General features: G+C 31.2%; 1 protein-coding gene across 2 annotated transcripts in view; it reads left to right on the top strand.

The window, feature by feature from the left end:
• LOC113521407 (uncharacterized) overlaps nt 1–23,930 on the top strand; it is a 142,038-nt gene that overhangs the window by 81,264 nt on the left and 36,844 nt on the right. The window contains exon 2 of one of the 2 annotated variants that reach the window (XM_052902938.1): nt 2,526–2,580. The exons of the other annotated variant lie outside the window; for it this stretch is intronic. The gene's annotated coding sequence lies outside the window, so the exon portion shown is untranslated. The remainder of the gene's footprint in view (nt 1–2,525; nt 2,581–23,930) is intronic. 2 annotated transcript variants of the gene reach the window in all.

The following is a 23,930-nucleotide window of genomic DNA, read 5'->3' as shown; positions in this document are numbered from 1 at the left end:
TCTTTTTATAATACCTAACAGTTTCAATAGCACGCCGTATTCATTCAACCCTCGCCAAGTCAAATAAAACCGCGGAGCGACTTACACGCAACATGACATCGAATCATAAGAAGTCATTAGGCATTTTTTTTTTTGTAATATTTGTATAGATTAATACAGAAACTACCAAATAGTACGAGACCAATAGATATGGCAGTGTTCTATACAAACAATAATTTTGTGTTGGCAACGCGCACGTTACACACTCAGTGTTGCAGGCGTCTATAGGCTACAGATACCATTTACCATCAGACTGGCTGTATGCTAGGTTAGCTACAATTGTGGTATAAAAAAGTTATTTTTTACAAACAATAAAAACTATTTAAAATTGTTTATGGTATAATATATGTTGTATTGTGTAGTATTGTATTGTAAAAAGAAAACTATGTTACTAAAACTATGTTGTCGTCTTACGCTATAGCAACCACCTACACCAATGCAGTGTAGGACGATCCCTCACTAGATGGAATGACGACCTCAAATACACCACAGGGAGTCAGTGGATGCAGGTGGGTCAAGACCGTAGCAGTCTATGGGGCAGGCCTATGTCCAGCAGTGGACGGATAATATGGCCTTTATATATATATATATATATATATATATATATATATATATATATATATATATATATATATATATATATATATATATATATATATATATATATTTGTTGCCATAATTTTTGCGTGATCTAATTTTACATGACCAGAAAAATACAGACAGACAAAATGTCTAAAAAGTATATTATTTTTTCCTAATAACTTCTATATATAGATGGCGTTTAGTTACAATTTTATTATATTAATAAGATTACAAGAGTACAAACCTGTAAAAAAAATTTGCGCTCGGCAGTAGACTAGTTATCGTTTTGATTTCACATAATCATAAACAGCATTAATGCATTTATAGTTTTAAAGGTTTATTATCAATTATTAAAACCAAAGGTTGGCTGGAAGAGATCGCTTTTAGCGATAAGATCGCCCGTTATTTTCTCATTGTGATTATTTCTTGTAATTGTTTATATATATAATAAGTTTATATAAAAAATAACCTTTTATATATTATAAATAAAGAGATCTATATATATATATATGTAGCTATAAAGATATAGCACTTTTAATTTAAAAGAATATTTTAAAAACAAAAAGTAATGCCACTAGATGGCATTGCTCAAAAATTAGAACGCGATATATAGTCTTCCATGTCGTTTCTTTATTCGGGCCCAGAATTTGTTTTCATTAACTATAGTAACTATAGTAGTACTTATCTACTTCCTTAAACAATTTTTTTAGGCTCTGATCTTATATTTAAAGTATCCGAGTCTTTTGTTTGATTTCATTAATATACTATTATTTAATAAATTATATATTTTTTAAATGCATGAATCAAAATACGTACATTAAAATTAAATATTTTAAAAAACGTAAACGCATTCATCCAAAATAACGATGCGCCATTTTTGATATTTTCTCATCCATTGTTACAATAACTACCTAAAAAGCTAATATACCTATATTAAAAATAATCCTTGTTATAATATAATAATCCTTGTTGATCCTATGAAATTTAGTCTACTTGCAGTATAAAAAACTGATACATGTATATATATATACACACACAAATTATTATATTGTATGAATATTAAATCCGTAACAATTGGTGGGCGAGACGACATATTGAACAGTTACACTTTCAAGCTTGTCATAATCTGTTACAATAGTCAATAAATACACGGATAAATCTCCATGACACAAACGATCAGCTGTACACTAAGTAAATAAAAGGCCTTTATCTGATAAATTATTTATTTATTTTTTAACTACTCGGTTTATTTCAAACCGGGTATCAAAAATTGCTCAAAAACAAACGTTTTTGAAAAGGTAACAAACAAACTGCATTCAAAATTGACATAAAGAATTACAATCATATGTGAAATGCAAACGATATTGCGTTCTAATTTTACAGAACGCCATCTAGTTGTAACGTTGAGTATTAATAGTGAGTATAATTTTTACATTGAAGAAATAAACTGTCCGTATTTGAAACATCGAAAGATATAAATAGAATTATCATAGTAGTAATATTATTTAATTATTCATTTATGTAATAAATTTGAAAGTTAATTCATTTATCTGTTTTTGTTACCTACATCTTAAATTTTATCTTGATCACATAAAGTCGCGAACAGATAATAATAACTAGTGAAACTCACAAAGTAAGAAAGATTCTTGAGTGGTGACCTCGTACGGGCAAACACAGTGTAGGACGACTCCCCACAAGATGGGGGGTGACGACCTCAAACGCATTGCAGAGACTTAGTGCATGCAGGTAGCTCAATACCGTTCGTTCCTCATGTCTTATGTAGTCTATTGGAGAGGCTTATGTCCAGCAGTGGACGAATAATCACTAAAATGATGATGCTGATGATGAAAACTCACAAAGAGTGTAACGTAACAATTTTGTAATATTATTATTATTTGTTGCAGATTATGAAGCTGGACCTACTTACAACAGTTTTTTGTGATAACTGTCGGCGATAAGGTAATAAATTTAATAAGTAGGTGAGAGGGTGTACTTCAGTTTTATTTACCTAACTATTTGACTAAATATAAAACTGCCTTTTTCATTTTATAATAATATAATTTTAATGTTAACAGTACAAATTAAATTTGTCCGTACGTACGTTTAATTTCAGCAACGACTTCGCTACCATTTTGAATCTTGGATATTGTTGTCAACTTATATTGCAATAGAAATATTTAAAAATTAATTTTTATTTTCTATGTTGGAGAGTCCAAAAGGAATGTTCAAATAGAGATTATTAGTTCAAGAACAAAAAGGATAAGGCATTCTGTAAAATTAGTTTTTAAATAATTTTTTTAAGCAAAGAAAAAACAATTCCGGTCGCCTTTGTTCGTTGATACGCGATCACCACGATAATAAAAGTATTTGTTTTTATGCAACTTAGAATGGCAAACAAGCTGACAGTCCACCTGATGGAAAGTGGCAAGCGTCGCTTATAGACATAAGCAGTACCATGGACATAACAAAGTATATACTGTTTCGCCCATGATACCCCCCATGCGTTGCCGTTCCTGAGGACTCAGATGTTATTCCTCTGTACCCTGTAAATTCACTGCCATATCCCATTCTTCAAATCAAAACACGGCCATGCAAACACAACTGCTTCACGGTAGAGACACGAATGAAACAGAGGTGCCCAAGCAAACGACTTCTATACAGTCTCCCTCTGGTGAGTAAATATTAGAATCGGTTCAGAAGCCGAAATAATTGCGTGACGTAAAAAAAATTATACAGACAAATCGAGAACCTTCTCGTTTTGATATAATAAAAATATTCTTAATAAATAAATATTTATTATATTAACTTATTATACTTTATCAGAACAAATGTCTTTCCTTATAACATAAACTACTAATAATGACATACTAAATTAAATCTTCGGTTATTCTGTCCCGAAGGCCGTTTAGACCTCTATCGATAATGATCGCCAGGTAGAGATAGAATTATTTTACTATCCACATAGTACAAGTTAATGTATACTTTATTATAGCTTAGATACACGGTTGAGATTAGCTTGTAAATTTGCCGGCGAGAGTAGAAAGTAGCAGGACGCTTGTGGTAGGTCGGGAACGTAATGAAAATACATTATTATAATTCGTATGGTCTCATTGAATTTATCCTAGTACGCGCCGTCAATGTAAATTGAACCACAAATTATAGTAATAAAGATCATTTTTATTAAGCTACTTATAGTGATCTGTGCTCCCGTAACAGTCTCTATCTGTCTCATAAAAACAAAACAAAAAAGGTTTTTTTTTATTGAAATTATTACAACAACATTCTTTAAATAAAATTGATGACAAATCGACATCATTCTATGAACCCAATTCTATAATACCAAGTCTAATTTTAATTTATTTTACTATTCATCATCAGTCTGGTCGTATGGTCGGGTCAATTGTTCGTTTGTCTACATTAAGGACTCAGGTGTTACTTCTCTGTACCCAGTAAATCTCGAAATCACGCCATATCCCATCCTTCAAACCGAAACACAGCCATGCAAACACAACTGCTTCACGGTAGAAACACGAATGGGACAAAGATACCCAAGCAATCGACTTTTGTACAGTCTCCCTCTGAACCAATTTCAATGAAATTTGATAATCTGATGATGAAGTTTGTTGAAGTTTGGTTGGATAGGTTATATCCTTCACAAATCTACTTTAACTATTACACTGTTTTGTCACTTTCTTTTAAATTTGGAATGTAGTGTAAAAGAAGGAGACAAAATAGTTCAATAACTAAAACAGGTTTATGAGAGTTTAAAATTTTTTATCAATAAAGAGATAACTTAGCACACAGGAGACTTTATAATATTAGAACGGGTGTCAAATATAAAATCCTTTTCATGAAAGTAGTCCCCAGACGCAGACGACGACATAATGTTGCCATTTATGAGTAAAAAATTTACCTATTTTACATTTAGCATATATGTAATTTATCAAATAATACTATTTCCTGCATACTTCGATGAAATAATATAAGCTCTTAAATTGTATTAAGAAATAAACAATTCTACAATAAAATCTATAAAGACTCAACTTTTTTTTAATTATATACAGATTATTTAAACAATGAACTGTGTCATAGATACAATAGAACAATAAAAATCCTTTATCTACGGTGGTCCAAAGATGAATGCAGTACGAATGAATACATTTTAATAAATCGAATCATCTACATCGCCTCTAATTATTCAATAAACCAACAAAACACATCCATTTAATTGGTAATTGAACGATCTTTAAATAGCTCCTTTATGTCGGAGCGGTGTCGATAATTATCTTTACACAAAAGAAAAATGTAACAACACTATGTTGAGAGAGCTCGAGCCGTCCGTAGTGATGTGCCGAACAAAAGATCGATGTCTATGATTTCACTCTCGAAATTATTTTTAATTGAACCGTCAATCAGTGCGCGTGCGTTATTTTTTTGTCTCTCTCTCTCTCTCTATCGTGAGATTAAAGATTCGGTGAGTCATCAGTACAGGTAAGTCGGGTGTCATTTTCGATGCACGATCGACTTTAGATGAATAAATTTAAACTTGATTAATAATTTTAGATTGTGTTCCATTAAAAAAAAAAAACAAAAATCTATTCCATTAAAAAAATCGTGGCAAAATCGATTGTTATGATTTTAAAAAAGCCAGTTATTTTGATTGAAACAGTAATTTACTGAGCCGATTTTGATAAAACTTCTATGAGACCAGTCTGAAAATATATCCTTTCAGATAAAAAAGAATTTTCCAAATCGATTTATAACTTACGTAGTTATGAATTAACAAAAATAAACATACCACCGAATTGAGAAACTCCTATTTTTTATTAAATTTAAGTTAGTTAAAAATTAATGTAAGTTTTTTATTGTTGTGATGGTGGGATGTCATAAAGATGATTTAGGGAATTAAACAGAAGAAAATAGAGCTCCCTAGTCATTATGGCAATAGATAAGCTCCTCTTCTGAGAAAAGATTTAAACTCATTTATAGATCTTTATAGGATATTAAGGCAAATATGTTCTTTTAAATAGACGATAGTGGAGCCCAACATACTAGTAATGTTGGTCTGATTTGCCTTATAGCATTCTTAAATGTCTATAACATTAGGTATACAAATGCGATTAATGTTACCAAGATTAGTCATGCAAAATTTTTAATATCGCTCAAAATTCATTCAAACATCAACAATCAACACCACGCTTCACTAATACTGAAATCTATACTCTCAAATACATGCATCTATACTCTCAATAACAGCTGATCCATCCATCCAAATATTCATCGGATTAGTAACTAAATAATAAATTTTAAACAGTTTTTGCCAACATGTACGTGACACCCCTAGTGGCGTCCATAGACTACAGTAACCATTTACCATCAGACAGGCTTTTTTTTTATACAACTTAGAATAGCAAACAAGATGATGGTCCACTTAATGGAAAGTGGTATCCGTTGACTATAGACATGAGCAGTACCATGGACATAACAGAGTGCACTGTTTCGCCCATGATACCCCCCATGCGTTGCCATTCCTGAGGACTCAGGTGTTATTCCTCTGTACCCTGTAAATTCACGCCATATCCCACCCTTCAAACCGAAACACAGCCATGCAAACACAACTGCTTCACGGTTGAAACATGAATGGGACAGAGGTACCCAAGCAAACAACTTTTATACAAAGTCTCCCTCTGGTGAGGGAGACTGTATATTTATTGCCACCTCTGAAGTATAAAAAAAATAACAAACAGAGCTAACCTAAAAATAATGCCTTTAATCGAAATAAAAAAAAAAACAGTTTTGAATCGATAATCATATCGCATATCATATCATACAATAAACTACAGTGCAGCCTATACCCAAACAGGTCGACCTCCTCGCGGTTCTCTCTGGAAACTATCATGGTTAATTCATGATGGGCTAACTGGCCTGTTTCATTCTCATCTATCACCCTTCACTGGTGCTCCGCCAGCATATCCCGTTAGCGCAGGCGGGGTTACCATATCATTTTCACCCATCAAAAAAAAAACTACAGTGCAGCCTCTTATTTTTGTGTCGGTCGAAAAGAAACACAAACTTTACATTTGACATTACTGATTATGTGTGAATAAAATATTAAACAATGTACTTTTAATCACGACTTTAAATTAACCGCACCAAATTAGCATTTGCGGTTTTTAATACTCCATTTACTTTATTGATATCGTACCCATAATTTATGTGCTATGACATTTCAATGAGAAAGCCTCTGCACGTATTGTACTTGCCATAATGTCCTTATTGCTAATGGTATAAAGTTTATTTTCCCGAAATATGTTATCCGGAATTTAATATTAGTATAATACAAATATAGAACAGTAGAGTGACCACTATTAGCATATTCTATAAACACAAAGCACAGCTAATAAAGATAACAAATTTAATGAAGCAGAATTTAGCGATTTACTTTTACGTTCCCACGCGTTACGCGGCCTTGCTTACTAGGTTGAGAGTATGTTACGTTAACGGAGCGATAGCGGAAACATAAGCGGTGGCGGTTAACCGTCCTCTATGTATATATTTCTATATATTCCACATGATGCTCACTTCAACAGAGAGATTATTGAGTTATTAGTGCGGACATATATAAAAGCAATAGGCTTATCTTTTGCCATATTAAATTCAAATCTCTAAGAAATGTAAGCATGTCGTACCGTGTCGTGTCGTTTAGCACAATAATAGATAGATAGATGGATACTCTTTATTGTTTCCTCCAAAAGATTACAATAGTAAACTTATTATAAATAACAATTACAAGAAATAATCACAATGAGAAAACAATGGGCGGACTTATCGCTAAAAGCGATCTCTTCCAGGCAACCTTTGGATGGAGAGGAGTAAATTATAAACAGTTTGATGGGAGGCACAATGAAATTCTATTATAATAATAATTATTATTATAAACAAAAAATAAAGTATTCCACCAAAAATGATACTCATTAATGTCTTTATTTATTTTTTACTATATACAAGATAAACAGAAGTATGATAAGATAATATAGATGGCATTGTAAGCACTATACTAATGCGGAATGAAGCTACATATAGTATCTTCTTTCTATGCTAAGCCACATATTATTATTATTTTTTAACTATAAGACGTTCGGTTCTTATCTCTTTCATTATACCGAAACATGCGAGACAAACAAACTTGGCTGCAAAAACAAAAGTGAGACTATAGTACCCATGCAGATTACTTTGCATGCAAAAAAGCTCTCCCTGGTAAATTTCTTTTACAAGCTGACGGTCCACTTAATGGAAAGTGGTATCCGTCGACTATAGATATAAGTAATATCATGGACATCACAGAGTATACTATTTCGCCCATGACACCTCCCATGCGTTGCCATCCCTGAAAACTCGGGTGTTATTCCTCTGTACCCTGTAAATTAACTGCCATATCCCATCCTTCAAACCGAAACACAGCCATGCAAACATAACTGAATAATTAAGCAAACAGCAAAGTTTGCAGCTACACATTTTATAATAAAACGTGTGCTCACAAATAACACACAATTTATCATATTAATATCCCGAATGCAACCCGAGGTCAAATACCTCGACAAATAATTTCAATAGTGTCACTACAAAAACACGGTAGGATTTATTTCGACCGCGACCAATCTGGCATTAATGGTTGTTCGTTAGATGGTAATTTATATTGTTAACTGTCGGTAAAGTTACAATCTGTCTTGTGTATCTATGTGGTACAAGTTATAAGAAACAGCGATAAAAAAGGGTGATGAAATTAGTGTAACTGCGAACAAAATATCATAAACAGACCTTGTAAACGGGAAAAACTCACCGGATCTTTCAATATATATCTTTCTTTCTTTCATATATTCTAAAGACAAATTTTATAAATTATTTGCTAACGTCAATGATTGCAAACGTGACTATGCTTACTACTTTGTTTGCTTATTACTTCTTAATGGTTCGAACTAATTTTATTTATGCAACTTACAATACCAAACAAGCTGACAGCCCACCTGATGGAAAATGATAACCGTCGTCTATTAGTATATAGACGACGGTACCTATATAGAAATATTATTATTTGCATTAAAAAAATGACAGCTGTATCCCAACAACTCAGCAAATACTTAATATTTTATTGTTAAGAAAAAATTTAGTATTATTATATATAAAAATTAAGTAATAAGGCTTCGTTTATATATGATGTTTTTGTTGATGGCAGACAATATTGACTTGTAATATTAAAAATTAAATAAATTTTACTATAACAATAACAAAACCGTCACCCGCTACTCTTAATACTTGTGCCACACAACAAAAGACAGTTCTCACGTAGTGGAATGCGGGAGCATTTTCACACTATGTGGATAATTAACGTGTTAGTTGTTATATGCAGGAGCGATAGCATCTAGTAAATAGTGTTGTAAAATTGTATAAAATTGGATACAATATGTGACTAAGAAAATAATATACAGGAAAAAATGGTTAGAAAAAACCTTTTTTTAATTTTCCAAATACTTCATCCATACGTTTAAACCAATATTTAAGAGAAAATTTACTATGGTTGTACCATCTTTTATAATAATTTTCATTAAAAAAAAATGTTCACGTTCAGATTTTGTTTCTGCAAAGAAAAAATGGTAATGTAAAAAATCAATACTTATATTTTTTTGTTCCTTATCAAACATAATGGTTTTCGAAATTTAAAATAATAGAATGATCTTTTTTTTTAAATAGGTATTTCTTTAAGAACAATTGAATCATTTTGGCGCGAAATGTTTTTTTTTTATTGGTACGTTCTAAAGTACTATAACTATAATAACATGTAATAATGATTTATAATTATATAAAATTGACTTGTATGTGTAATTTTGAACTGTCTGTATATCTACATGTTTTTGTACGCCTTACAGGCTTAACATTATTACTGCACTTATTTATATGCATATTGCACAAATAAAAATCTTGAATCTTGTACAGTAAATAAAAAAAAAAATAGCTTAATAAATTAAGACAGGACCACAGATCAGAGAGTCACTATATTTAAAGAGTAGGGACTTGCTGGATTTGCGATAGCTTATATAGAATTAAACATAAAGCCTCTACTGGTATTAACGAAGAAACGATACATCTTGTTATAATGGTAGGCAGTAGGTTCGGTTCCGACCCAATTCCAAGCCGATCATAGTCGGGCAGTTTATCATTTCGTACCGTTATCTAGATTCGCTCCGTTTGCTTCGTTGTTTAGTTTGCAGGTGGCAAAGGGATTGTGGGGTCATCGACTTCTGCTTCTGAAGGATTAATGTAATGCAATCTCTGCAAATAAGTGCAATAAATAATAATAATAATAAATATTACATAAGTACATTTTGCTCTGCAAAAAAGTAATTAAATCGTACACAAACACATACTTAAACTACGAAATATTTCGTGGATGAAGGTAATTCTTAATTTGAAAATATTTAAATTTAGAACTACGAAATAAACTGTCTATAACTAGGTTTTGTTTCGTAACAAAGAGTTTTGTGCGCCACAAAAAAACGATCACAAAATTAATATTAATTATCTAACTAATGTAACTGTAAAACTGTACAAATTACGAAGGTCCCTCTACTGGAAGTCGTTTAGAAATAAAAATCAACCATGTTCTACCCGTGCCAACCGCATCAATACGTCGATACAACCCAGATACCTACCATGGAACATGGTAGCCAATTAAGCGTCCCCACACACCTGTCCGTCCAAATGGCTCATTTGACCACCAACACGGAAGTCCTACCATTGTGTGCTGACAGCATTGGCAAGTGGGCGGTTAATTGAACACGCAACGTTAAATATTAGCTCCTTAAAGAGTCCTTATCTGTGATTATTAGCCATTTTTAAACGAGATCAAATAAAAATAGTAAAAATCTTTTTGTATGTTATGCGCATAGATTAATAACATCTACTTAAGTAATTGTTGCTTATTTCCTTAGTCTCATTGCAAAACAGTTTTAAAAAAATATATACTTTTTAAAAACAAAATGATGCGCTTTTTAATATAATGTTCGGAATAGGCTTGTGTCACTTCGATCAAAAAACCATTTATATGAAATCTATGCAACCAATTTATTGATTCCAAAAATTTTACACATTAAAGTAGCTATGTCTTTTATGATCCATATCGATATTTTGGACAGAGACATATTATAAATAGTTGTTAAATACTTTGAATATTTATTTATTTTATTGCGTTAACTCTTTTAGATTCATTTCCAGTTTTGTGAAAAGAAAGGGCAGTGCAGATTCTTAATTACGTTCTTATAACTCTCTTTAAAAAATGGACATTGTTTACTGACTAACCAATTTTAAAAATTCTTTTTACAACGAATAATACTTAATGCCATGTTGACTCCATATTGTTTCTAATACAATTGAAGTAACTATTTTTGCGGGACATAAACCTGTTTGTTCGTATACCACGTAAACCATAGATTATTAAGATAGGGTGTCTCCATACAATTGCTTCGAGAAAAACTGGTCAACTTTTTCTTACAAATTTGCGTGATAAATATTTAAAATACTATTTTATTTATTAAATATTACGTCAAGATATGTTTTATGCGTAAATATATAGAACACATAAAAAAACGAGTCAACTAATTTGACAATTAGCTAACAAAAAGTTAATCCGTTTTTGAGGCTCGATGCTTTATCTATATAATATAAGACTTAAATCTAAAAAAAAAATTGCTGCACAACAAACATTACACGCTCATTACCGCGAACCAAACAAAAATTTAGACACGCACGCCCGTAACTAAACGAAATCATTGCCATTATGATTGATATATATCAGATATTTATCCGTTTGTCGGCAACATCAATTACTGCGCGAATCCGGGATATGAGGTAGTGCTAAGTGATCTTATATCTGATGCGGAACAAACCTTGAAACCAGCTAAACTCAACCTAAGTTTATTATAAAAGAAAATTATGCATACAAATTCAAATCGACTTCAATTTGGTTTGTTTCCGGAAAGTAACTCCTAGATTTATAAAGTTGAATGGAAAATTCAAAAATTTTGCATTCTTATCTAGTTAAGTCACAGATATACTTAAATACTTTGAAAAAAATTGTTGTATGTCCGATCTTAGGTTCAAATAAAAGATATAATAAAAATCTAATTGGACACAATCTCACCAATCTCGTCACTTTCCATCAGATGGGCCATCAGCTTGTTTGCCATTCTAAGTTGCATAAAAAGAACAAACCAATAAAGTCAATTATATTTATTGATTAATCTACGCGATCTACTTATTATTTAACTATACCTGCCTACGCCTATTAAAGGTCATTATACTATAACAACAATCGTAAATCAAATTTAAATATCACTTGCTTCAATTCACATTGAAAATTGGCTAAAGATTAATAAAAATTTCAATATCAGAAACAGTAACTACTTTTTACTATTTAAATAATATATACATAGTTTGTGTCTACATACAAATGCTTTAAAAAAAACTGGTAAACTTTTTCATACATTTGAGCATGATAGGGTTCATCATTATCTTCCTACCCTTATCCCAACTATCATTTGGGGTCGGCGTAATATGTTTTCCTCTTCCATTCTTTTCTATTCCCAGTCATTTCCGCATTCACTCTCACTCTGGCCATATCGTCCCTCACACAATCCATCCATGTCTTTTTAGGTCTTCCTCTCCTCTTATAGCCATCTACTTTCATTCTTAATACTTTTTTTAAAATATGCTCATTGAGCATGATAGGGTTACCTAATTAAAAATTATTACTGTGGATTAAGATAAATAGGTGAAAGTCGTAACTTATAATATTATAAGGATTAATTAATCCTTTATAATATTTGACTTTATTTATATTTAATTATACTATTTACTTATATATTATTATAATTTTTCCAAAAAATGCGGTAGATAGAACTTTTTACTTCCAGCAATCTATTATTTACTCCGCAAACAACGACACCTTTTAATCATTACAAAATTATGGAATCAACAGATGAGTTAAAACATACCAATTGCAAAAATAATTATCAAAAACGGCAACATAATCATATATATCCACATAAATTCTAACAAATTGAGAAACTTTCTTCATTTGAATGTCACTTAAAAACACTACCTTCCATTATGTGTCGGACGGGTAGAATACAAAATACAATCTAAAAACCTATAGATGAGTCAATTAGGTACTGATCCTTCCTTTTTAACTTAATTTCCATCAGAACACGATCGCAGTAAAGAGGTCAGCGAGGCAATAAAAAAATAATTTACGCCACTCTGGCCCACCCATGATCCATAATAAAAAACAAATTTAATTACCTACTTTCTCATTACGTAGGCTCTGGTCTATTCAAAATGGGATTATTACGCTATCAAATATTATAGGACCGTATCTGAATCAATGTATTAATTTAGTAAGCGAAGTGATGCGACTTGAATATCAATAAAAAGTTATTTTTTATCATAACTAGTCAAAGTGACTACAATGTACCTAATGGCAAGCAGACGTTCGTCACTTCGAGCAAAAAGCTGTTTGTATAAAATCTGTGCAACCAAATTATTAAATTTGATTTTTATACATTATAAAATAGCTCTTTGATTATACCTGTCGATAATGGTACTTTGGAAAAAGACAATGTATTGTAAATATTTATACAATACAATTAATATTTATTTTATTTTATTGCGTAATTACTTCTAGTGGTTGTATATATACGTTTCTTGTTAACAACCGACTTCAAAAAGAAAGAGATTCTCGATTCGATCGTAATGTTTTTTTTTTGTTATTTTGTTACCTCATAACTGTATCAGTTGTAAACCGATTTAGAAAATTATTTTTTATCTGCAATATGAAAAAGAATTTTCTAAATCTGGCTATGCTTAGAGATTGATTCCATAGAAATATTATCAAAATCGGTTCAGTAGTTCAGTTTTTAAATCAAAATAACTGGTTTCGCCACAATTGAATTCAATTTTTTTTAACACAATCTTAACATCAATATACATTAAATAGCAGTGTCAACTCTTAAAGTATAATAATACATTTTGTTCCCAAGACTTCACATTATGCCCTATTAGTATTCCCTGTATCGTGAAGTAATGGGCCCTCTTCTGCTTACAAATCTTTTAACTAATTTATAAACTTTAGCTACATAATCAATTTAGACATATATATATCTTTACACACATAGTTTATCACACATATTATGTAGTAACTACCTCTCTACGATAATAAGCGGGCCTATATGGGCAAAATATAAATATAATATTATATGTTTTGTTATACATTATATGGATAATCACATATGGGTTGCTATCAAAGTATTCTGTTAGTATCTGTATATACATACTCGTATGTTGTGCGAAACCATTTCCCATAGATTGACTTATAGGATATCTTTTTATTTTATTTAAATGGATAAAGCCATGACATACATTATTGTTAGAAATGTGGACTACCAATCCTATTTGCCAGCAATGGAATTGGTAGTATATATTACTAATAATCCCTCCCCCCTCCCCCTACCATAACAGTAGGACCGTAAACCACAATACGACCTTAAAACACTATTGCTAATGACTCGAAAAGTTCACGATTGTGCGTATTGGAACTTGTATATATACTCGTAAGTATGTACTTGCCCCGCCCTGCTGTTTGGAAGTATTTCAAGTAGAGATTTGCACAAATGAAGGGCACCGCTTAGGACAACTATTGTCTTATTGCAATTGTCTATATCTATACCACAGATAATATAATACTATACGAATTGTCTATACTAATATTGTAAAGTGGTAAAATTCGTGTGTTTCGATGTTCGGAGTAATCTCTGATAATACTGATCTGATTTTGAAAATTCTTTGACTATATTGATATATATATATATATATATATATATATATATATATATATATATATGTATATAATTTTTACAGAGTTAATGTACATATAATATATTATTGGGTTAAATGGAAGAGATCTCTTTCAGAGATAAGATAAGATATTGAATAATGGTAGAAATTTCCATCATAACGTTAAATGCCTAAAAAATATGTAAAAGAACAAGTTCAGTTTAAGTTGATCGTGTCTGGATACCTTTTTAATGTCCCCATGTAACCATTTTTCCTTTAATTTTAAACGTGAATTATATCACCATGATTTATTTCACCAATAAAAAAATCATACAAAGAAGAGTTAATTATTAAGTTCTTATAGCTATAAACTTCACTATTCTATAAATAAATAAATAACTTTGTTTATACCCTGTATATTTTTTCCACATATCACACAACGCCATCTAGTTCCAAATTTATCCGAGCTTGAACCATAGATTTTACGCAATCGAAACCATTCTTACTATCAAAAAATACAACCTTTCCAGTGCAAAAAAGGATCTCATACACTTATTTCACACTTCATATTGCATGCACACGCAAAAAACCGCCCCAGTTTGTAATTCGCAACCTGATAATTATACTGATGTATCTATCTGCAAGGTTTCGTAACTCGTTCGGAATGTCGCGCGAGAAGGTCGTACTTAGCCGCCGGATCGCGTGTAACGAATCAGACTCAATCTGTGATGTCAAAATAGTGTTTTTTTTTTATTATTATTGGTAGCAAGCGTATGTAGATAGCTGTGTAATGTGCTTAAAGCCGTAGGTTTTGTTTTGATATGTATAAATGAAATGGTAAGCCCGCTTGCGTTATCGGTTCACACTATTGGAGCACCAGTGAGGGATGATAGTGTATGAAAGATCGGTTGGCCCGGTTTATATTGGAAACCGCGTGAAGGTCGACCTGATAGGGTAAATTGTTAGCAGCGGAAAGGGGTCGTTAGTAATGACCCCTTTCCGCCCTAAAGTCATAGTTTACTCCATTATATTGAAATTATCAAACACTACCGACTCGCCTCGGCATCTCATCGGCAAATAGATAAGTGTTTTTTTTTTTTTGGTAAGTAGTGGATCTAAATATTTTTATTTAAAAAAATACAGTCTAAGTTACTCAATAATATAGATTTCTAAGGTGAAAGAATGTAACCGTTACAAATTAAATTTAAACATTTATTTATTTACTCTTTATTGCACCAGAATTATAAAAATATACAATGACAATTGAACAATTCAAATGAAATACAGTAACGTAAAATACAGGTTAATATATGTACATATCTTATAGGTGGTCTTATCGCTATCAACATATCCTCATAAAAGTTACCCTGTTTAACTCATACGAACCTATTTTAGCTACTGAAGCGTTTTGTCACGTACCTTTCAACTTGAGAATTTATCACAAAAGGCAATGACAAAACACTTACCACCTTACTGTACTTGTACAAATGTATCGTTACATTTATTGTCTTGCTTATACCTTATATTGTATAATAGAAATAAAGTATACTCATTCATACATTCATTAAATAGCTAAAAATTATTTTTAATGCGTTTGACATTTTTAATAAGACTAGTGGTCGAAATTCGACCATAACATATGTATATAAACGAACTTATTATGGTCATGTTTCACATTCATTAAGGCTATAGACAAATAATATTAAAAGACAAACAATATTAATCTATTCTCAATTTGAACGCAGACTTTAACAATAAACAAAAGAGTATATATATATATATATATGCGTGTGTGTCAAATACATGGTAGTGTGTGTAATGTTTTTTATAAAAAATATATATTGGCATTCTGCAATGCTTCTCTATATAAACTATAAGTGTGCCAAACATCATACTCCTCCGTCCGCGCAATTTTCGTAAAAAGGGGTACAATGTGTTTGCTTCACGTATTAACTTAACCAACAATTTAAGATCCTTTAAAATTTGTATCCGGCTTCAGCTATTATTTATTCAAATTTAACTATACGATGTTACTGTATTGACTATAACTTTAATGGTGTGTGTAAGTTTTTGTTTATTTCTATCCACGTTTGGAGTTTCGGACCCCACCGCTGTGATCATCTCAAATTAGTTATGAATTATCATTCCTTCACGCAGCACTGGTTTAAAAAAAAAAGTATTTGACCTATATCGTGTTGAAGGACAGTACTTTTACCACAAATTAAAATATATTTTTCTATTTTATCTTTTGTTTTATATTTAAAAAAATAAAAGTAATTAATTTGATTTTATGAATTCAGACGTTAATTTACGTGTGTAATAAATGACTCAAAGTATTTATTTATCTATCTAAAATTACATAACTTACTTCAATTTAAATATTTTTATTTATATAACTTTATTGACCAAAAGAAAATATGATGAAAAAGGGGGAATTAATGCTTATTTATTTTATTATTGTTGAATACAGCCGTTAACTCTCCAATGCTGAACATAAGCCTGCCCCATAAGTGGGGTTTTGGCAGTAGTTGCCACGCTTGGCATGTGACGTTGACAACCGCAGTTTGACTTTTCGTAATATTTTAAAAAAGACAATGCTGTCCATCCCTCCACCCTTAGTTGCCTCTTACGGCAGCTATGGGAAAAGAAGGGGTAACCTATGCTCTATGAGTATTATTTATTTATTTTACAAACTATATTATATATTATTTCACAACATATATTATTTTCAATTATTGTATCTACATGTACGAAGTCGGGCCGAATCACTAGTCACTTTATAAATTATTAAATTAGGATATGGGTATAACCTACCTGTCTACCCAATTTTTCTTTGAACATTCATATCTTCGCACTCTCTAGAACTCTCACTCTCTCACTTTTTTCATTATCTAAAGTAATTTTTTTTCTTCTAACACAAGTAAGTAATAGCTGTTAATAATAGTCCGTCATTCCATTAATATCCCAAGATAATTTGAACAAGATTTCTAATAACAAAGCCAAATCATGTTTTCACCATATCGAATGAGTTCTAACACACCATGACTATAATGTTCGTAACGTAATAATAATATCTGGGTACACTATCTTAATTCAATTGAGATATTATCAAAATCCTTATCCTTAGCGAAGGCTTTATAAGATAGGCGTGGCCATCATTAAAACACAATACCATTGACGGCACTGGTACAATGTAGTCAAAATAAATTTCTAATAGTACGGAACTTGTTTCTTAGAACTCGCGAGATGTATTAAAATTATACATAACAAATATAAATAATATATAACTATTTGATTAATAAAATACATTTTTACTGGATATATGCGGTTACTATTTTTTGTTGTTATGTGTTTTTTGTTGAGGACACAAACTGTCTATATACCTATATGCGGTGTAATATTAAAAAAAAACATAATTTAATAAAATACGTCACAAATACTCTCAGCCCAAGGACTAATTATCATTTGAAATTAGAACATATAATTGTTTTCAACCGTAGACAGTATGTTTGCTATTTACTATTAAAAAAAAATATATTCTAAATTCAAATATTTCTATTGTATAGATAGATATATGAACCATCTCGTCAGTTATTATGTGTGTTCCGTTAAAATCGATTTTTTGCAATGAAAAATGTGCTGTTGAGAAAAAATCTTATTTAATTATTAAAACTTATTATTGTTTGATTTAAAGAATCCGCTTTATGGTAACGTAAAAAGCAAGTGACGTAAAAAGTATGACTGCTTCATCTGCATTAATTTGAACAAAACAATCGTGTGTCTTCCTTCCAATAAGTCGACAAGCTTATTACCGATACCAAGTTAATGGGAAGGCGTCAAACTTAATTTTTGTTTGATGGGTTTTTGATTGGTTTTTTATACACGGTAAGCTCCCAATCGACCCGGCGTGATGATACACACACCTTGTTATGTAATTAACGGACAAGGTGTTCTTTGTAATATTATTAGTTTTTGTTACCACTTCAATTTGTTTGGATGTTAAACATCTATATAAAAAAAGTTTATATTTTCATACAAAATTTGGATCAAAAATATATATACGTGTAGTTATTTGTTTCCTTTTTTTAATTCTTTTTAGCATATAGGGTAAAGTTTCATACATAAAAGAGCAGCGTCCAATCAGAAAATTGTAATAATGGTGGACTTTTTTAAATAAAGATGTCTTCCAGTCTACTTTGCGAGTATTTGAAAGAAGTCTCAAACGTCACTGGATAGTTTAAAATGAGAGCAAAATTTAGTTTCATCATCATCATCATATCAACCATTAACTGTCCACTGCTGAACATAAATAGCTTCCCGCTCAAAGAGGGTTTTGCCAGTAGTTGCCACGCTTGACAGGCGGATTGGCAACCGGCGTTTAGTATTTGGTGATGTTTTAAGAGGGAAGCTGCTGCCCATCCCTCGACCACCAAGTTCCCATAGTCGCCTCACACGACACCCACAGGAAAGGAAGGGGTGGCGCATTCTATGCTGGGATCACAGGGCACCGCAAAACTTAGTTTAATACGTTATATTTTCTAATTGGATTGAATAAAGTAATAGTATGAAACAACAATTATTTACAAGAAGGATGGATTTACAAAAGGTTACACCCACATTTAACAAAATACAACATTGTCCACGAAACCAAGCGGTGGTGTTATTTAATTAGTTGCCTAAACAATTAAAGTAAATCTACCAGAGGGAGACTTTGTACAAAAGTCGATTGCTTGGGTACCTCTGTCCCATTCGTGTTTCAACCGTGAAGCAGTTATGTTTGCATAGCTGTGTTTCGGTTTGAAGGGTGGGATATGGCGTGAATTTACTGGGTACGGAGGAATAACATCTAAGTCCTCGGGAATGACAACGCATGTGGGGTATCATGGGCGAAACAGTATACTCTGTTATGTCCATGGTACTGCTCATCTATTCGTCAGCTTGTTTGCCATTCTAAGTTGTATAAAAAAAAATTAATTTATATTTTATGTGTTGTATGAAATTATTGTATCTATGACATTCAAATACAAATTTTTGTTTATGAATAAATAAATAAAAAAAAAGTATTTTTTTTAATGTATAAATGTACGATACAGGATATTACCTCTATCATATGCAATTCATTTAAATGTAAATAGATCTAGTTAATGAACTAGTCCTGTGTACATTGATTTATTCATTCACGTTGAATGAATAATTGTGTTTGATATTCATCCAATGTCTGTTACTTCCTAAGTTGTAGTAATAACGTAGTAATAATAAAAGAACTTTTATGATTTATACAAGACAAGATAGTATATGTAAATATATAATGTGTATATAATATGTCTATCTATCCTATTTAAGAGCTGCGCTCTTGTCGGTGGAGCTCTTGCCACTCACTACGATTTTCAGCGAGTCTCTTCTCTCCTCTTGATACGACACGACACCAACTCCTTCCTTGATCTGCCTGAGGTAACTATGTCTCGGTCTCCCTCTCCCCCTCCTTCTTTCTATCTTACCTTCTTTATATAATATGTAAGTATATGTAAATTTTTAATAATTAAAAATTATGTGTGGTACTCAATTTTTAATTATTAAAAAGAATAAATGTATTGATAAAAGCCTCCTTTTTTTAAAATTGTGTCCCACAAAATATTTCCCTCAATTGTGACAAAACACGTTATTTTAATCTAAAAACTAAACTACTCAATCAATTTTGATAAAATATCTATTGGACCAATCTGTAAGTATATCTTTCTAGATTAAAAATAATTTTCCTAAATCTGTTTAGAAGTAGATAGATAGATAGATAATTTATTTACATTACTTACAGCACACAAATTACAATAAAAAAACATACACATAATACACGGTAAAAGAGATAAAAAATGAAAATAAAAAAGCAACAAAACAAAAAAAAAAACTAAATATATAAACCAACAATTTCTTTTCTTTCCTTTCCTTCATGCGTGTGCCATAGTAACACAAAATGGCCACAACTCAGTTTATTGCTTTGCCCTTAAAAGAGCAAAACACTGATATTTTGCTGTGGCCAAGAGTCAGTCGTGAAATTCCTTATTAAAAATAATAATAAAAAGAAATATAAATAAAAGGCATTGTGTGTGTATTATATTCGCCTTCATTTGATATTATATTCTAAATAAATAAATAAATAACAGATTCCATTAGATGAGGGGTAGTCAGAGGTCACTTTCTGTCACATTCAGGCATTCAGGCAATAAATATTTCCGCTACGTACCTATGAGGTATTAGTAACAGAATTATGAGGTAAGAAATATAAAAAAATATAACCGAATTTGGAACCTCCTTCTTTTTAAAGTCTCTTGACAAATAAGAAGTCGTAGATGCCTACGATAAGACCGAAGAATTAGAAGAGAAATTATGCAGATTTATTTATATTACTTCATCGTCATCAACCTACCAGCTTTTAATTATCCACTGTTGATATAAGCCTTCCCCTTGGAGGGTTTTGCTAGTAGTTGCCACACTTGGCAGGCGGATTGGCAACCGCAGTTACACCTTAGAGATGTTTTAAGAGGGACACACCGATGCCCATCCCTCGCCCTCTCTTAGTCGCTTCTTACGGCATCCACAAGAAAGGAAGGGAATATTATGCCGGGACTACACGGCCCTAGTATTGTTTATTATATTATCTTTTTATTATATATGTATATATATATATATATTTAGCTTATGGCAATAAAGTTTCTCTCTCTTTTCATTTAAGAGTTTCCTCTTGTCGGTGCAACTAATTCAAGCATCTTCTTCCAGCCACCTCTATCCCAGGCCATATCCTTGACCTCCCTATACGACATGACATGACAATATAGTTTAACTACAAGTATTTAAATTAACTGACTGCACAAAATGTACTAAACGTTAACCGTTACATTTTATAGTGCACGTTAGTCGGTCACATTGTGCGCTCCTGGAAGTTACCAGGTCAACTGGTCCCGACAACAATTTCCATACAACCGTGGGAATGAATATATATATATATATATATATATATATATATATATATATATATATATATATATATATATATATATATATATATAGCTGTATTCCGCGGCTTTACCCTCGTGAATCAATATATAAATATCTTATGTGCTAAATTAGAATATAACCTACCCGTGTACTAAATTTCTTTCAATTGCGTTTTGTAGTTTTTGCGTGAAAGATTAACAAACAGTTATCCATCCATCGCTACAAACTTTCGAAATACAATATCATTAAATTTAATTTTGTTTTGTTTTTAAATGCTGAATTATATATAAAAAATATATAATTTAGACAGTAACTATATAATTGCCTTTTGTATCAAACATTTTTTGTGATATGGTTAATAAAGAATAAATAAATTATAAATAAATGTAATAAATATAATTACTAGATTCATCAGATAATAATTCTCTCCTACATGGTCAATTCTTGAATTGGCCGCAAGTGGCCAATTGACCTGCTTTCATCCTCACCTATCGGATGATAGGTGAAGATCACTGATGCTCCGCCAACGTATATAGCGCATTAAAAAAATAGTTACCAAAACACTATCTACCAGAGAGAGACTTTAAACAGTGGTCGTCTGCTTGGATACCTCAGTCCCATTCAGATTTCTACTATGAAACAGTTATGTTTTCATAAGGTATAACACCTTAGTCCTCAGAAATGGCAACGCATGGGGAGTATCATGGGCAAAACAGTATACTCTGTTATACCCATGGTACTGTTCATGTCTATATGCAACAGTTACCACTTTCCATCAGGTGGGTCGTCAGCTTGTTTGCGATTCTAAGTTGCATAAAAAAAATTAAATTGATCCCAATGTGTTAGAAATTACTCTTGCCAAGAAACAACAAGCGGAAGACAAAGGCTTATTATGTAAGTATATCTGTCATTATAATCATAAACTCTCTCCAACTATACATACAGTGTATCACTGTGTACATAAGTAATCTCACAAAAGAGCCTATAAAATAAGAAACAAAGCTTTCAATGTTGCGTTGAAATACATTTATTTCATGCATGCTGCACTCGAACAAGTAAATGTGAGGCAGCGCCGCTGACCGAAACATGTATGCTGTGCCTATTCACAAACAATAGGTCGTTGAAAAATATGGCCTGAACTTTCGGTACAAATTATAGGTGAAAGCGATTAATAATTCCAAAGAAATAAAACTATTTAATTTTTGATATAATCAATATGAGTCCTACCGAAGATTGTGCCCAATATAAAGTACCTAATACTATTGCAAAAAGATTTATAAAAATAATATCTACACAAAAAATACAAAAAAAATTAGAGCCAATTCAATTTTTTGTGTTTTATTTTACTCTCAAGGTATCTATGTTTTTAAATACCATATACAGTAATGTAATGTAGTAAAAATCTCTTCTTAAACGTGGTCAACGTTTATTAAAATATCCAATATTTTAAAAGAGATTTTTTTTAATTATTAATACTAAAAGGTAGCCAATAAAATGTGCAAAGTATTTAAAAAGTACTAAATCAAAAATTAAGAAAAGATATACTATTTAGTTATCAATAACATAACAGAATTAATTAAATAACCGAAACCATAATAATAAATGGTAAACTTAAATTTTAGAATTTTTATCACATTTTTTATTGTTTCAGTTGAAATTAAATGAATTTATTTTGCTAGAATGTAGGTAGTTTTAGATGAAAGAGGTTTACATTTCCCATATACATTCTGCCTTTATGTCGGCGTGCAAATTATTAACAATATACGAAATTTACATCTATTCTACATTACATTTCTTTTCATTAGTCTTATAAATCAATACATACAAAATTTATTACAGTTCATCGATTATAAATCCTATTAAAACGCTACATCCTCTACCTTGCAGCGTAGTACATACATAGTTGCAGGAATTTGAGAAATGACCACAATAGACTTAGCTCTCGCCCACATTTCCTTACCAGCTGTGGGACAACTGAAGCTGTGATCTTGAATATTTGATACAGTCTAAATAAATGTAATAGCTTGTATTTGACAGTTCTGATGACAGACATTAATACAAATAGATGTAGCAATAGTGTATAAGTAATTTATGTGACAATTTACTGCTCTTAATAAGTAGTTAATAGTCTATCCTCCTACTTTGTGCATAAAATAAGTATTGTTATCTAGAAAGGTAATGGTGCCAGTATCAAAGATACCCTGTCAAAATGTGTTACGTTAGATGACTTAATGACGTGACGTATTAATATATTCATGGCGTTTTTGAAGAAAATAGATATCGCATACTTCTAGTTTAGATAGTCTTAATCTTCTATTAGGAATCCTTATTATTGTACGTCGATAAATTTATGATTTTTTTCCGCAGAAAGTAGTAATTTTGTAATAAAATTGTTACAACGCCAATTAAAATACAAATCCTATTCATTTTAAAAA

The sequence above is a fragment of the Galleria mellonella genome, unplaced genomic scaffold (genome assembly GCF_026898425.1).
Source record: "Galleria mellonella isolate WM207_F2 unplaced genomic scaffold, CSIRO_AGI_GalMel_v1 utg99, whole genome shotgun sequence".
In the NCBI taxonomy this organism is placed as follows: Eukaryota; Metazoa; Arthropoda; class Insecta; order Lepidoptera; family Pyralidae; genus Galleria; species Galleria mellonella.
This window is presented reverse-complemented; position numbering and strand designations above follow the sequence as displayed.